The 11,224-nt window shown below is 37.4% G+C and overlaps 1 protein-coding gene across 1 annotated transcript in view; it reads right to left on the minus strand.

Moving 5' to 3' along the window:
• Positions 1–7,230, minus strand: part of LOC139134756 (E3 ubiquitin-protein ligase MARCHF2-like) — a 38,643-nt gene extending 31,413 nt beyond the window's left edge. The window contains exons 1-2 of the mRNA XM_070701782.1: positions 7,118–7,230; positions 5,020–5,109 (exon numbers count right to left, since the gene is read on the minus strand). The gene's annotated coding sequence lies outside the window, so the exon portion shown is untranslated. The remainder of the gene's footprint in view (positions 1–5,019; positions 5,110–7,117) is intronic.
• Positions 7,231–11,224: the final 3,994 nt, after the last annotated feature.

Genomic DNA, 11,224 nt, shown 5'->3' on the forward strand with positions numbered 1-11,224 from the left:
ATCATGGATATTCTCAACGAAATCGTTGAGTCGTTGGAAAGAATATGACGAGCGAAGAGAAGACCGTCTCAGACTGTTGATTTTTAATTCGGTTGGTTGTCTTGTTTTCTAACTCTATCTTAAAATATCGAAGGACATACACGCAGATATTAGATTTAAGTCTTGCAATGTTTTAACGAAATTATACTGACAGATTTGAATTCTAATGCATTTAAATGTACTTTGAATTATACAAGTTTGCACGGGTAATGAGTACATCTTTTCCATAGCAATGTCACAGACTAAACATTTTCTTTCTCAGAATATTATTTTGTAATCCCGAGGCACGTATAAAATATTGTTTTGTAATCCCAAAGTATGTATATAGGTCAGTGAACGATAGGAATTGACCTTCATCTTGAAAGAACTTCGTTGTTATTGACATTGATTGTATTGTTGTCATTGAAACTCATAATTTCAAAGAGTATAAAATAGTGAATTTCCGTCATTGACACCTAATTCCCACTTCAAGACGTTGGGAAAAGTGCACAAGGAAAGATATGACATAGTTATGACATAGTTACTTAACTATAGGTAAGCGGACGAGTAGGAGGCGGTTTACGGAATTTAACGGTACAGTTTGCCAGTAAAACTCCGAGGCCCGCAGGGCCGAGGAGTTTTATGGCAAACTGTACCGTTAAATTCCGTAAACCGCCGACTACGAGTTCGCTTACCGTGTTATACCACGAATTTGCCGAGTTTTAGAGCCTTGTTTGCACGCCGAAAGTTTTTATTTGTAATTTTAGTGCAGTGCACGTTGAAACTTTGGCAGGAAAACATTGACGCGTTTTGACACCTTGTTGAACGAAAGTATAAAAAAACAACCCATGATTGGATAAAACAAAGTTGACATGTGTTGCTATTGTAGTGCGATGACGTGGTTTAGCACCTGGTTTTATTTGAATTGTATGAATTTGCTTGATTGATTGGTTGGTTGGTTGGTTGAATGAAGTGAAAAGGTGTTTGCAGATCGATGTTAGAGTCACGCTTTGCTCATTTGGGTCGAAAACTTTGAGCAGCATACATGCAATTGCCGAGTCGCTCTACGTAGTTCGATATGGCGGATGAAGTACAAATGAAAGCTGTATCCGGTGCACTTCAACTACCCATGCCAAAGATGGAAAAGAAAAGTCCCCTGTCACGCCATGCTAATTGCCACAATCGGAAGACCAAGCTATACAGCCACGCCAGAGAAAGGCGCAACAGAAATTGCAAGTACAAAAAAAAATATGTCTAGATCCACAATGACTGTGGTACTGCGCGTGTGTTTCCTATAGCTAGATTTAACTTTACCAAAGGCGACTGAAATCTCCACATTCAGTGTTTGACAACTGACTTTGAAGTCTTAAATTTCAGCTTCGAATGATCATGATAACAATAACCCTAACACAGAAGCGATATTTGCAATCAATACCGTTATTTCACGGTGACCTGTAATTGATTTTGAGATGTACAGTCACGCAAAATTAATTCAGTCCGGTGATTCTTTTAAAGTGTCTTTACTCTGTACTTGATGGTGAAATAAATTCCTTCTGGTTAATGTCTCGCATTTGTTTTTTTTTTACTCGTCGCCACGTGATTTTCTTTTGTTTAAAAAGTGTCCATTTTACAATTTCTTTTGTTTAAAAGTGTCCGATTTACTAGTAAATCGGACAGTTTTTAACAAAAGAACTGTCCGATTTACTAGTAATCGGACACTTTTAAAAAAAGAACTTGTAAATCGGACACTTTTTAAACAAAAGAAAGCCAGGTGGTAATAATAAAATATTCGGTTATGGAAATTAGAAAGCATGGTTAGAACAATGGGCACGAGGCGGAGAGTGGTATAACAATTGTAAAAGAGATGCAATTTATGTAAATTTCATATATTCGATGCTAAATGAGAAAAAAATGAAATAGCGTATTTTCCAATGAGAGATTATTTGAATTTATTTTTACCAAGCAAGGATTATTTGTTTATTATTGGAGAAATTATTCAGATCAATCTTCAGACAACAAAAAGATTCCTTTTAAAAGGAGGTGAACATAGACCATCTTACAGAGTTTAAGTTGGGCGTCTCTGATGTGTCACTTTACACTTCAGCAATAAATCACCATCGATTAATCCTCAACTACTTTGTGGGTCTCTACTCTGTCAAAGATCCCGAAGTACCTCTCTGCAGTGCGTGAATCCTCAAACCTACTACAGTGAGACATAACAATATGAGAAATACAGCACTATAAGACTGCATGCCCTATGACATAAACTTTACATCGACAAAAACTGTAATCCAAACTGTTTACTCATCTTTACTCACTGCAACTGAATTCTATTCAACCTTAAGAAAATGAGCAAGAGGTTGGTCGCGTGTACTCTATTTCAATTTGTGGCTAACACCATACTGAGAGAAAAATGTCACTTTTGACTCGAGAGTTGACTGATGTCTCGTACCTGAACTCATCGCTGTCTCGCAAACTGTGATGATGTTTGCACAGAGCTTTTACGAGTGTGTTTGCCATGCACTGACCTGTACATCAGTCGTTTTTGATGTTCACCGTGATCTTAGTCAGCAGGCACTTTCTGTGATTCCTGGGAGAAGTAAAGTCAATATACAAACACTCTGGTTTCGAACAGAGATAACATAGCAGATTATATCTTGTTTGACGTTTTGACTCTGAGTAGGAACCTGTATTATTCACAAATACTGAGAGCCGACTGCATGAGATGGAATCCCCTCACTGATTTTTTTTTTCGAAAAACACACGTGATTAGCGGCATTCAGTTCATCCAGTTTCATAATTGGCTGAAATAAGAATTGGAGAATCGCCGCTTTACACTTAAATATTTTACATCATCAAGCCGTTTCCACAAAACATATCAAACGTATTATCACATAGCATTTCTACATAAACTTCTATTCATGCACTATGACCGAGCAATAACGGTTATTTTACGTTACGGGATTCGATTTCTATCGATCTATACAGATATCGTCTGAAGTAAACCCGAATCTCAATAAAAAAACTGAGACTTTCTCTAAATTTGTCATAGGAAAGTGTTATATGACAGATATTCATGAAACAAATACTCTTCGATTTTAGAGAAAAATACCCGTCACAGTGCCATCCACGAGAACCCTGACTTTGATTTCACGATGTCCAATGCATGGCATCGCAGCGTAAAGGAAAAATCAGACATGCAACAAGCCGTAAGATAAGTTTGGATTTAGAGACAGTACATCCACCAAAGTGATTAAGATAAAGTTTAGATATTTAGGGACTTGTCAGTTTCTTCGGCCTTGGGGTGGATTCATGGGGTGGTCACCCTGTTTTTTATTTTGGTGATGGGGTCAAGTTGAAATGCTCAATAGGTGGTCAGTGTGTCTTTGAATAACAACACAGGGCCATACTTGCCTAAAATACATAGTACCAGCCATGAATTTCATCATTCAGTTGCATTTTTGGAACGCCCTTCGCCCTTTATATTAGAGATATCTGGATGTTTTACATATTGAAGTTTGCAAAGCATCATACTAGCCACAAATTGCATCATTCGGTCACAGTTTTCGACGTGCCCTTCGGGCCCATAACTTTAATATATCATAGATATATATCAGAGATGTCTGAATGTATTCCAATTTAAAGTCTGTTTTGCAAAGTGTACTAATCATTATGAAATCTGCAGTTCATATGAAAAGCATGACAAGTTCCTGACTCTTTTCTGTTCTCTGTATGAGAATTCAGTATGAGAAAGCAACATGCACTATATTTCACGATACATTTGATATAGTGACATATTTTAGAAAGAGAAAAAAATGACAAGATATTTTTCGATGTCATTGACGCAACTATTTTCCTTTGTGTCCAGGTTTTCATTAAAAAGTTGTTTTTTCATGACTATAGTGATGGTATACAAAAGGCACTTTCTGTCATTATTAGGGAGCGTTCAGTTATTATGGCCCGGGGTGGGCCGGCAAAATCCAGGGGGCTGAGGGGAGTCACCTCAAATTTGAAAACTGCGAAGGGGGGGGGGGTCATGTATTTTTCAAACAGCTCAGAGGGGGAGTCACTTAATTTTCATAAGTATCCGTCCCGTCAAAAAGCAGATTCAGTGTTCAGGAATATTCTGGGAGATAAAATTTTTTCGTTGCATGATTTCATTCTCTGAAGTCATTCAACTGTAAATCTGAACAAAAGTATAATTATCTGTCACATGACATCTTGACTTGACAACTCTGAGGCTTGTCTTACTGTAAATCAAGCTCACTGCACTGAGGGCAATAAACATTCCTATTACTTACATATTAGAGATATAGCAAGTTTTGTCAGGGAAATTATTTAACAGTTACCTGTACTGAGACTACTAGTACCGTGAAAAGTTAAATAATACTCCTAAGTGAAATTCCAATATCATAATTGTTGTCCACATCTGAACTTTTAAATATCCTATTTGAATCAAGTACATTTGTATCAATTATCAAACACCTATAAAAGCACAAATTAATTTAGTTTAGCATTGTAAAAAAACAAAAGGAATAAGTTTGTTTCCGTAAGCTGTCAACTATACGTAACGTACTATAAAAGCAGGCAAACATTATAAATTCGACACTGGCATACAACTTCTAGTCGTTGGCGGCGCTTCACTGGAATCCTATCCCAAGTGTCAGTCATACCGGAAATAAATAATCAGATGGAACGTTCAAAATGAAGAAAGCCATGATGCCTCGACTTAGAGGACTATGATCTAACAAGGAGTAAACCAAATCACCCCATTGAAAATTGCTTGAAACAGACAAACCCGTAAATCAATGGCACACAAAAACCATACTGGCGTACACAAAAAACTATACAATGTGGTTATTATAATATATAACCCATGTGAGAGCAATACCGTGACTGAGGTCTGTCTACTGAACTGGGACAATGTGGAATATTGTTTGTGATGCGGGTACTGTACGTGTTACCAACTACTGGCATGCAAGCCAATTCTATCAGACTCACCTCTTTAGGATCTCTGCTGACATATTCGGGCTTGATACTGTCTCTTTGTAACTGTGGAAAGAGGAATGCTGTGATTTTTGCTAAGAAAACCTGAAAAAGAAGCACATAATATGGATTAATCCACAAGCTCATAAAAGATGTTGTGTACAACACTGTCAGCACGCTTAGGGGTGGACCATTTGATATCCTGGCCGGGGGGGGGGGGGGGGGTCTGGAAGATTTTCGAAAAAAAAAATTCCCAGCAGATACAAGGGAAAAAATTTTGCCTTAGATGACTTATGAAAAAAAAAGCCTCTTGAAATTAATTTTCAGTTACATTTGGCTTTTTGAATTGTTCACTGATTATAGATAAGTGAACACACTCTGTAGATACATGCATATCATCTCTTGTGTGTTGACCGATAAATAATATTGTTCTCTGGTATGATTGCGACATGGACAGATTGCACTGACAAGTCAAATGACAGAATTTCAGAAGATGTTAAAACAAAACTGTCATCGTCAAGTATTATTGCACATTTTGGCCAACCAATAATCCAATTTGCATTTTCAAAAACAAAAATCGAAATGGAACTAATTTTCAATTTTCAAATGGTTTTAATTTAAAATCTTTGGGCTGAGATTGAAATGTAGGAAACAGGTATGTATACTGTATATGTATAGGTGTGTATACTTAGGATGGCACTTTGCGGCCATTCAAATTTCCCTCTGACAAACTCTATTTCCAACAATGCACATTTCCGTTTTTTCAATTTCCAATATACCAAATGTCCAATTTTCCCATTTCATTTGGGACGTGGCCCAGTATCTTTTCATTACTATGGCGGAAATAACTGTATCGAATTGGAATTAAGGTGTAACATTTATCTCAGTGTGACCAAATATACTGGGGGAGGGCTTGGTTATGATAATTCGCACAAGATACTTTTAAAAATTAGCGGAAATGAGGGACTGGTCAGTTTCTTCGGCCTAGGAGGCCGGTGGATTCATGGGGTCACCCTGTTTTTAACTTTGGTGATGGGGTCACCTATTTTGAAATGCCCAATTGGGGGTCAGTGTGTTTTTAAATTTCAACGCGGGCTCATACTTGCCTAAAATGCATCAAATGCATCGTGCTAGCTATGAATTTCATCATTCAGTTTCATTTTTCGGCGTGCCCTTCGGGCGCGTAAGTTTAATGATAATAGGACATATTTTTCAGAGCCCCGTTCAAGTGCATAACTTTAATATATCAGACATTATCTAAGATATCTGTATGTTTAAAATTTTTCGGCGCGCCCTTGGGGCGCATTTCTTTAAAATAATTATCAAACAATATTTTTCAGCATGCCCTTCATCTGCATGACTTTCATACATCAGACATATATAGGTACACTGCAAACAAATAGATTGAAAGTCATAAACCTCTTACTCAGATGTGTGGGCTGTTTCAGTTACTGCCACCACTCCTGCACATTTGCAGGATTTCCCCTTTTTCTTACCTCATTTGCATATTTTTAAAACTGACATGTTCATTTGAACAACGTCAGATCTCAACCCCTGGGTTTTCTTGTACACCAAATACTAAGATGGTAGGTGTGGCGGTTTGGGAGCTTTTGCGTGTGACGGACACACATCCGCACATACATACACACATACATACATACAGACATACAGACGCCATCAACTCACCATATAAGCTCTTTTTGGTATTTATATACATACCAAATATGAGCCAAAAAATTCTTTGAAGGAAGAATGCAAAAAAAATTGCCAGGATTCACAAGGGGAAAAAAACATCCAGTGGAACATATGGAAAAAAAAATAATGCCCCCCCCCCCAATGTTCCCGACCCCCCAGGATATCAAATGGTCCACCCCTTAATTCTCAACACTTAAATCTACATTCAGCGTTAAACAACTTTGTACACAGTGACTTATTCTGTTGGTAGAATCAGAAATAGGAAAGCATGTTTTCAAACGGAAATCAAGGACGCATGACGGCATATGCATGAAAAGCAAGAATGTCAAAATTGTAAATGCTCGTACAATCATTGATCAACATATCATGCATTTACAAAGTTCTGGTACACCTAACAAGACAATTGATGTGAACTTACCAGACATGGTGTTGCTGTCTCTGGGTTTGCCCTGACTGCCGGTGCGATGAGAACAACTCCAGCAAACTGTTCGGGTCTCTCTAAGGCCGTCAGTATAGCTATGCTACCACCCTGTGAATCAGATAACAGTTAAAATATTTCATTACATTCTCTGTGTATCACACATGGTAGAGAGTGAAGTGAAACCAGTTGTCATTCTACAACAATCATGATGTATTAGCATCCAAGTGGGAAACAATCTAAATCAACCCATTTTCAGGCTGTATTTTACTTCTACAAACAAAACTGGATGATGCAGAACTGAAACAATTGATTTACAGCTTGGGTTTGTTTTTCTGTTATCAATATAGAAATGAGGTTTACTTCCTTGTACATTCTAACTTACCAAACAGTATATGGGAAATGGAGTTGAATTCAAATTTCATATACCAATCTTTGTCATCAGCTGCTGAGAAACTTCTATTTTTGATGTTAAATAATGTTATACCACTCTCCGCCTCGTGCCCATTGTTCTAACCATGCTTTCTAATTTCCATAACCGAATATTTTATTATTACCACCTGGCTTTCTTTTGTTTAAAAAGTGTCCGATTTACAAGTTCTTTTGTTTAAAAGTGTCCGATTTACTAGTAAATCGGACAGTTCTTTTGTTAAAAACTGTCCGATTTACTAGTAAATCGGACACTTTTAAACAAAAGAACTTGTAAAATGGACACTTTTTAAACAAAAGAAAATCACGTGGCGACGAGTAAAAAAAAACAAATGCGAGACATTAACCAGAAGGAATTTATTTCACCATCAAGTACAGAGTAAAGACACTTTAAAGAATCACCGGACTGAATTAATTTTGCGTGACTGTACATCTCAAAATCAATTACAGGTCACCGTGAAATAACGGTATTGATTGCAAATATCGCTTCTGTGTTAGGGTTATTGTTATCATGATCATTCGAAGCTGAAATTTAAGACTTCAAACTCAGTTGTCAAACACTGAATGTGGAGATTTCAGTCGCCTTTGGTAAAGTTAAATCTAGCTATAGGAAACACACGCGCAGTACCACAGTCATTGTGGATCTAGACATATTGTTTTTTTGTACTTGCAGTTTCTGTTGCGCCTTTCTCTGGCGTGGCTGTGTAGCTTGGTCTTCCGATTGTGGCCGTTAGCAATGGCGTGACAGGGGACTTTTCTTTTCCATCTTTGGCATGGGTAGTTGAAGTGCACCGGATACAGCTTTCATTTGTACTTCATCCGCCATATCGAACTACGTAGAGCGACTCGGCAATTGCATGTATGCTGCTCAAAGTTTTCGACCCAAATGAGCAAAGCGTGACTCTAACGTCGATCTGCAAACACCTTTTCACTTCATTCAACCAACCAACCAACCAACCAATCAATCAAGCAAATTCATACAATTCAAATAAAACCAGGTGCTCAACACGTCATAGCACTACAATAGCAACACATGTCAACTTTGTTTTATCCAATCATGGGTTGTTTTTTTTATACTTTCGTTCAACAAGGTGTCAAAACGCGTCAATGTTTTCCTGCCAAAGTTTCAACGTGCACTGCACTAAAATTACAAATAAAAACTTTCGGCGTGCAAACAAGGCTCTAAAACTCGGCAAATTCGTGGTATAACACGGTAAGCGAACTCGTAGTCGGCGGTTTACGGAATTTAACGGTACAGTTTGCCATAAAACTCCTCGGCCCTGCGGGCCTCGGAGTTTTACTGGCAAACTGTACCGTTAAATTCCGTAAACCGCCTCCTACTCGTCCGCTTACCTATAGTAAGTTGTTACAGGTTTAACCAACTTCAACGAAGAGGCATTCTCAAATAGAAACAAGTGTTTATATATTTATACTTCACACTCATGCCCTGTTGTGACCCTTTGGACGGTCAATCATAACTGTCATATCCAAACTGACATATAGATCAATCAATTGGAGGTTTCCTATTTTTCGATATTTATATCAGTGGAATCTGGATCTACTGCACCCTTATGTCACTGTAATAAACTTTGTCAAATAAACAACGTAAAATTTAAATTTGCCAAGCAAATTGCACACATAGCACAGAAAAAGTAATTTTGATTAAGACTGACATGACACCTCTGTGTGCATGAGATAACTCTACGTTAATGAAGGAATCTGAAGATTATTGTTTGTTCTTCTTCATTCGTACAGATGATATTTTATGTTTTTTTAAGGTAAAATGCAAATATGTGAATTGTAAATCTTTTACTGAACAATACTTTTCTGTTCTACCATTACCACTTGTTGGGGTTCATTTTGAAGTTCTAAGAGAAAGGAAAGTTTCCACTGTCTTAAGTTGCGTTAACAAATAACGATTTGGAGGGGCCTATCGCCTATTACACATATATATGGCTTCAATTTTATTTTCACTCATACAATAGGAACCTGGTTTACACCCTCTCATTTCATAACCACGTGTTCCTCCAGCTACTGTGTACTTTTGAAGGTAAAATCCTTACAAATTTCACCGCATATAAGTGTTATAGGGATAGGTAATTTACACTAACAAAACCAAATAAACGTGCAAATACCTGAAAAACTAAAGAATCGGACCAAATCTCCTATATTCAAGAATCATTAGTGAAGCGAGAAAACGTTAAGAAATTTCAAAAAATAAACAAGAAGCTTGTTACAGAGAAAAGGAAAAACGAATAAAAACGAAAGCGTTTATTTGAGATAAGTTGGTTTTGGTAAGCCAGCCGTCGACTATCTGTAAAGTACTTTGGAAGCAGTTAATACGTTATTAGTTCGAGACTGCCGTACAGCTATGAGCCGTTGGCGGCGCTTGACTGAAATACAAAAACCAAGGGTCAGACGTCCCGAAAACAAATGATAAGATAAAACGTACACAATGAAGAAAACTATGATGTCTTTGACTTATAGAACTATGATCTGACAAAGTTTGATTTTAAAACCGGATTATTTAATCGGACATTGGTTGATAAGAAATTGTATGAAGTCAAAGGTCAAATTGGCCAAAACTAGACCGAGAACCTTACTCCAAGAACTACAAAACTTCTAAATACATTCGTCATAATTCAGTAGCTATAATTAAGTGGAATATATTCCACAGAGGTCTTGTCACTTGAGGTATGGCCAAAAACATTTAATTAAGTGATGAGAAAAATTGAAAAATAATATCTAATGTTGCATTACTGTCATTGCCGATCTTTTGCTATTGTGTCGTTGTTCACATTATGTTTTCTGACACAATAAGAAATACATGTATGCAAAATTAAATTTCTTTTCCGTAATTATATTCAAATAAGATGTGTTATATGGTTTCTTCTTGGCCATGCACAAATATGACACTTCAGAACCATAGGTGGCGGTCTATAGGTTTTCCAGATTGTCATTAAGCTCACATGTTTTGAAAGAATATATTATGGCTCAATGGGTAAAAACGAGGTGCTTCATACATGCAAACAGAAAAGCGTTTCTAGTTTTTACCGTGATCAATTCTGACAACATTTTTCGTAGTGTTCATATGACATATTTAGCGCAGGATGCACGAGCACCCCCTCCCCCAGCTTCTATTTGTATCTATGTGTACTGTAAACTCCCAGGGAAATAAGAGGTTGGCTAAATTCGGGGGGAAGTTTCTATCGTGTTAAATCTTTATAATGCATGGCCAGCGATATCGTTACCTTTCAAAATATTTTTATATAGCACTATTAGTGAAACGTGTCTCCTTAATTGCAAAAGTTAGTGTTTTGGTGAAGCACATATAGTTGACGTATCTTCACTTTATCGATTCACTGCTTGACTCTCGGGTCTTGATGTTTGAGCGTACTAAAGGTATCAACTGGCGATTTAACTTGGATTCAGGAATCGAATGCACATGGAGAGTTATAGCTGTGGGTCCATAGCTGTGGTGTTCTGCCTTTTAAGAGCTGGTTTTGACTTATACGTTTTTGACCCCGCCACCACAACTATGGACCCACAGCTAGCAGAGTTAGAGCATACCTGTAGTCACTGTGTAAAATGTGACCCAACGAAATTTCGCAAGTTCTGAAGTCCTGACCGTCTTCTTCATCATGATACCATATATATTTTTGTCTGGTCCAAACATCC

Source organism: Ptychodera flava, chromosome 6, assembly GCF_041260155.1.
Source record: "Ptychodera flava strain L36383 chromosome 6, AS_Pfla_20210202, whole genome shotgun sequence".
NCBI classification, from domain to species: domain Eukaryota; kingdom Metazoa; phylum Hemichordata; class Enteropneusta; family Ptychoderidae; genus Ptychodera; species Ptychodera flava.